Source organism: Solanum verrucosum, unplaced genomic scaffold, assembly GCF_900185275.1.
Source record: "Solanum verrucosum unplaced genomic scaffold, falcon-dt-bn FXZP01000189.1, whole genome shotgun sequence".
NCBI classification, from domain to species: domain Eukaryota; kingdom Viridiplantae; phylum Streptophyta; class Magnoliopsida; order Solanales; family Solanaceae; genus Solanum; species Solanum verrucosum.
In genome coordinates, this window is record NW_026020814.1 from 508,465 (window position 1) to 515,076 (window position 6,612).

At 36.6% G+C, this 6,612-nt stretch overlaps 1 pseudogene across 1 annotated transcript; it reads right to left on the reverse strand.

The window, feature by feature from the left end:
• Window positions 1–764: 764 nt before the first annotated feature.
• LOC125813328 (uncharacterized) lies at window positions 765–5,309 on the reverse strand (annotated as a pseudogene). The gene is made up of 2 exons (XR_007442058.1): window positions 5,082–5,309; window positions 765–2,372 (listed from the first exon to the last, which is right to left on the reverse strand). The product of XR_007442058.1 is annotated as an uncharacterized LOC125813328 (transcript).
• Between the last annotated feature and the right edge of the window lie 1,303 nt (window positions 5,310–6,612).

A 6,612-nucleotide genomic window follows, 5' to 3' on the forward strand; every position in this document is an offset into this window, starting at 1 on the left:
CGGTTAGCGGTTCCTAGTTTTCATGTAACCTCCTTTACATTAATGTACTGTCTGAGATAGTATTGTTAGTTGCTTCATGCTTGTGTCCCCTGTTATTAAAGGTTATGAGGTAGAACGTTCATCTTCTCAAATTATTCTTGAATTTGTTTTTCCATTTACTTTGTTATGTAGCCTTAAGGAAGATTAAGCCAACTTGTCGACCATGCTCAGGGTATCTGGGTAGCAATTGCACCTGGAAGTCGATTTTCACCATGCATTTTGGTATATCGTGTTTTTTTCTTTTCATAGAGAGAGTCCAACTTCTCAGTTGAAGCGGAGAAACTCAAATAGACATTTTACAAATATGCTTTAGCTTGTCCAAGCCTCGTCATGGAAAGAAGTTACCACAGAAAAGAACCCAAAATTCGAACTCTGGAATGAACATACCCAGAAAAGATGAGGAGGAAACTGAGAGATTTCATCTTCATGTTTTAGTTCACATTGAAATTAGAAGTTGTTAAGGGTGATCGAGGAGGAACATAGGTGGATGAACGAAGAGTTTCTGAGGCTGGGAAGATGACATGACAACTCTGGTTGTGCAAAGGAGATGACCAAAGAAGGATGTGTTGCAATTATCCCAATTCATTTATAGATAGTGTATGAACTTGTTCAAAATGATGGGAGATCTATGCAGCGGTTTTATTTTCCTTTTCCCAAGTTAAAACACGAAGCTAGTAAGTAATAGATTACCACCAATCACTACTTTGATACCATAAACAAGTTGGAAGTGAGAAATTCTCATTTTTAAGAAATAATAATCATTTACATCTCCTTTTCAAACATATTCTATGGTGTATACAAAAGTCCTTTATTCAAAGGAATATTTTCAGGTGACTGACTATCTGAGCACCAAATTAAACACCAATTACTGCACAATTCTTCAGTTTTAAAGCTAAGGTTGCTGCAATTAGAATTCTATGCCTGAAAATTGCATTCCCAGCTCGTTTATAGTATTACCAGAAGCAGTAACATCGGTGTGTTTTAACATTGATTTTTAACCTTTAGTCTCAAGCATTAGCTGGCGCCCGGTTGCAACACAGGAAAGAAAGTCCAGTTGTTTTGAACACCTGATTCCTTCCCAGCAGCCTTGTCACTTGTCCACCACTCACAGTCAATACTGTCCTTCTCCAAGACTTCTATTTTCACATTGTCAAAATCAAAATCTTTGCTTGAGCCAAAGGTAATATTCCGGTGTTTTCTATGGCATTGATCTTCCCCACTTTCTGAAGCTTTCCTAGGCGATCCATATGTTTTTTCTTCGGCCATAGAGCTACCGCTTTTCATTTCATTGGCTAACAAATTGGAGACATCCATTGGAAGAGTCTGTTGCGAATGTGACATGACGGGATCCTTTTCTCTACAACTCGGGACATCTTCTCCAGTTAATTCAAATGAAACTCTGTGATCAATTACACCTTCCCCAATTTCAGAACCATTATCAGAATTAGCAAGAGATGCTACCTCGGAGATTTGGTACTCCAAAAGGTAACTATCTCGGGAAGGAGGTTCCCCACCATTTGGAGTCACAGTACCAGAACCTAGCCTTGAAATCCCACCGTTTGGGGTCAGAGTTCCAGAACCTAGCCTAGAGCCCCAGCCACTTGGTGTCAATGATCCTGAGCCAACCCTTGAACCCCATTTGCGAGTGGAGAAATGTTCATAACCAAGAAATTTCGGAGGCTCCCCCTTACGAAACTCAATTATAGGGCATTTTCCAGGGAAAGGTGAGGAGGTGCCAGAATTTGATACTACTGAACCAGGAGATATTAGATTACTACCCGGACTTCCTGGATCTTGATAAGGCACAAACTCATACTGGGACAACGGGAACTTATAATTGGACCCACTATATCTTCTGTTGCGGGCCAGTGATGATGTCAAAAGCTGTGCAAAAGGCACTTCTGGTGAAGGTGGAGTTGTCATATGCACCAACTCAGGTGGGGGAGTAAAATTAGCAGTAGATGGTTCAGTAGTGAAGGTAGAGAAACAGGTGGGGAAACTAACTGTGTTTCATGAGCATAGGGACCAATTGCAAAAATAGACGCAGTCCCACCGGGAGAATATGCATTGATAGAGAGGGATTTGAGAGAGAGTAATCCAGCGGGTGACTGGGTAGCAGAAGGAGGATCAGATGGAAGAAAGGATGCAGGAGAAGATGGAGGAGCTATAAAGGGAATTACAATGGTGGCTGAGTGGTTTGGATTTTCAGTAACTGGAACAGCAGGTCCAGGTGCTGCAGGTTCAGGAACAAGGACGGCATGACCAATTCTTTTGCTGTGCTTGTGAGAACCAAAACACCAGTATAGACTCCAGCAGCTTCCCCATCTTCTCTTCTGGAACCAAAAAGTTAAAGTTTGTGAATAATAAATCCTCAAAGGAGAATTATGTGCACAATTTTACACATTTAGACAGCTGTAAGACTCAGCATTGTAACAAGCACGGTAAGATCCATGTCAGTTAACCCAAAATGAGAAGGCAAGTGAAGAGAATACAAGTAGAATTTCAAACTAGACGTTCTATAAATTTCACGCTGCTCAATCTTCATAGGAAAAAGACAAGCAGACTCCAAACTGTAGAAAACACTAATACTCAATGTTACAACAAGCACATAAATCCCTGCTAGTTAAATTATCTCTGAACAATTCTAGTCAGGATTAATATATATGCCAAAGAGGCTTGTTAAAGATGGTAATAGCTGGCTACAAAAAGGTGCCCCAGAACTGGCCAATTACAATTTTTCATAACTATCAACATCCTCTCTTTCTACTTTTTGGGCAATTTCATCTATTACATGGGTAGAGCTAGTATTCCCAAAGAAATACATCCTTTGGACATCAGAAATGACGTCAGTGATCACTTCTTGTTCTCATAGCTCAAAACAAGCAATGGTGCAGAGGTATTCGTCCTTCTCAAAAACACTATGCACGTTGATGTCGTATAGCACAACTTAAGTGCAACCATTTTCACAACGATGCAGCCTCATTTTCCTAATCATAACTTGTATAAATAAGAAACAAGAGTAAAAAGTGCATATGCAAATGCCAGTCTAGCAAGTGCACAAGGATAAGTTTTTGTTTATTTATGTAGAAGGATAAGTCACTCTATACTTTTGATGGTATTTCAGTTTCAATTTTCTAGCAACATAGAGACCTTTAGCCGTAGGAAGAACTCTTGAAGGAAAAGTGGAGCACCAATTTCTCAGCTGAAAAGCTGCCTAAATGCACAACCACATGGAATAGAGTTTACTAACACCCACAAGGTAGAAGAAGATCAATTGAACTTTCGGCATTGATTCAGAATATAAATATGGCGTCAAGACAATAACCAATTATAGCTATGTGGGGTATCATAATTAATTAGTGGAACAGGAAGAGGTGGTTACTGACTTACTGTACAACATTCAGAGAACTGCTATATTGTCAAAGTAGTTTAGTTCCAAGGAAAATCCTAATCTACTACTTCTCTCCACTGACTCGATCACAACTACTATGCTCCGACCTCGATTAACCCATCATTTAGTCTCACGGCTTCAAGATATTTCGTAAGCAAACTCTCATTTTCTTTTGGCCGTTTCTAATCCCAGAAGCTGGTTACATATCAGAAAGATGGAGTAGAAAACCTATACCTACAAGTATGAATATATATCTTAAATTGAAACTTTAAAAAAGAATCTCAGTAAATTATTTAATGCAATAGAATGTAATGATGCAGGCCCTATTCACTATTTTCCGAAACATTGTATTAAACCTAGTGATGCAGACAAAGCAGACCAAATACTTCCTCATTCCTCAATCTTCCTCCTATTTTACGGACATAGCCTATAAATTTCAACAACCTTTCCCTGGAAGTTACAATGGCAACCCCATATAATATCCTCTAGGCAAAAAGACATGATTTCTTTACAGATAAATAACAAAACATTCAAATCAGAGACTTATTTTCAAAGGGCAGTAGGTCTTGTTAAACAACTGTGGAATCAAAGAGAATTCTCTTTTATCCAAACAATTCTTCTATTAAAGCCAGGTTTGAAAATATGCTGTTTCAGTTGGATGCTATGTTCTTTTCATGGCACTGCTCCCCTCGTTGACTTTGATCTGTATCACATGATCCAGCACTACAGATGGTAACATAATAGGCGATGAACCAAGAATCACGGAGGAGAAAGAGAACTGCTTATTGCTTAAAAGTTAAATGATTATCGAGATAGAGAAAAAGGAGACACCAAAACTGGACCCAGATGCTGAAAAAGTCTTCACTCTTCTCTACAGTCTACACAACCCACCAGTTGATCCTAGCTAAAAAGGTGATAAAAGTACTTCTTAATCTTTACCCAATCGACATCCTAAAAGCCCGGTTGATTTCACATATGATCATTCAACTAATAACTATTATCCCAGAAAAGTCAATTTCTTCCTGATTCCAATTTTTTTCAACAAAGCAAGAGTTTTTTTGAGAAATCAACTCCCTAAAAGCCTGAGGATTGCAGCAGAACTCCCATTACACAATCCAAATTCTCTCTAGCTTTTCCTTCCACATGTTTGTCCATTCTCTAATCACCTTCAACAAATATACTGGCTTTTGTAGGTCACAGATTTACAAATGAAGCTACAAATTTCACAATGGACTGAATTTTACATATCTAATCACCGCGAAACGCTCTTCCGTCTCCCCCAAAATCTTATATCAATGTGCACAACTATAATTCGCGATCATAAATAATCATTTCTTCACCAGCTTCCTTTTCTTTACCCGATCTGTTCCTTTTCCCCCCTTCGTTTCATGATTTCGGATCATCTTAGCTGATAACCGTCACACCACCAAATCTCCAATCCAGTCCAAAAAAAGAAATACTAATTTTTATTTTTTTTAAAAAAGCTTATACCTTCAACTTCACAAAAACATGAAATTTGCATCAAATCATTACAAACAAACAAACTAAAAAGATAAAAAGTAACACAAAAACAACTTTTTTACCTTTTAGCTATAATTACAAGTAACAGTACATAGTATGGAACAAACAGTTACATAATTATTACATATACCTGAACTGTAGATGGTTGAACTCTACTCTCTGCATTAACTATAGCCGAAGCGGCAGCATTTACAGTATCTACAGTATTCTGTACGCTACTCATCCTTGAAAAAACAAACTACAAAAAAAAATACAAATTCTGTTCTCCGGTGAAGAATGATAGATTTTCCGGTAACTGAACCGCCGGACTTTTTTTTTTTCTAATTAAGAAAGAAATCAGGAGACATTCGAAGAAGAAGAAACACAATAATCGAGAAAAGACAGCGATTTATTTATTATTAATAAGAAGAAGGAAAGAGGAAAAGTTTAATTAAAAAAAATTAAAAACAGAGTAGAGTCTCTCTCTAGCTGTTATTTTGTAATTATGTAGGGAAAGTGGGGTCAAAAATAACATTAAAGTAAAGATCTGTGGTATTATATTACGTATAAGATGGGGCGAGGGGGTGGGTGTGGATAATGTTGGAATTATTAGTGAAGAGATGGAATGACGAAAATGACCTTGAGTTGTGGTTGAATTTAATGAGATGCCATTTTATGTAACCGGCGTAAGATAGATAGGTTTGGCTATTAATGGCAAAACTGACGCCAGGGATGCGCATTTAAGGAAGGGGATGTTGTTTTGGGTGACAGAAGAGTATGCCACCGCGTGAGGTTTTTCACTCGGATCACGTGACCGTCGTGATCTCTGAGTTGTTTGCTTTCTAGTTTTCTTTTCATACGTAGTATATAAACGGATCTGATTAATATTTATGTGCCTTAATTTTGAATGTGAATAAGTAGATATATGCGTTTACATAATAAAATCTCATGTGATATGTGATTTGTTACATAGCAGAACGTGTGTAGCTATTTATTCAATTTTCTATATGTATATATGCACACTCAAAATTGATGAATATAATCGATTAAGGTCAAGTTAAAAGGTATGTATTATGTTTTTTTTTCTTTCTAACTCTTCAGTCTTAAATTAATTATCGTAATTCGTATGTCACCCTCTTTTAGAAAACATTAATCAAGAAGAAATTTTAACTATTTTATTGTCATTCTTTTTAGAGAGAAGTATTGAAGACATTTCTAAACTTGACATATTATTGACTAACTAAACTTTGATGCACTCTTGATATGCAACATGACATAACAAATGATTTCAAACTCTTGTAGGAGTATGAGACTGTTAATAAAAAACGAAAGAAATGTTGAAAGCACCCCTAAACATGATAAGAATTTAGGGAGTGTATTTCATTCATATTACGCGATTGAGGTGTATTTAAGTCCAGTTAGTCAAGTAAAGGAGTGTTTTTTTAACACTGTCAATAGTTCGGGGATAAAATTAATAATTTGCGCCAAATTTAAGAGTGTTTTCAATAATTCTCTCTTACGTAATAGGGTGTTTATATTTTTTAAAAACAATTCAAGATAATATAAAAAATAATAATTTAATCTTAAAATTTTAAATAAAACATAATTTGAAATAATTCTATTATTAAAAATTACGACAGTAACGCGCTGGGAATATGTTTTAGCCAACTCACTTTTGGAAT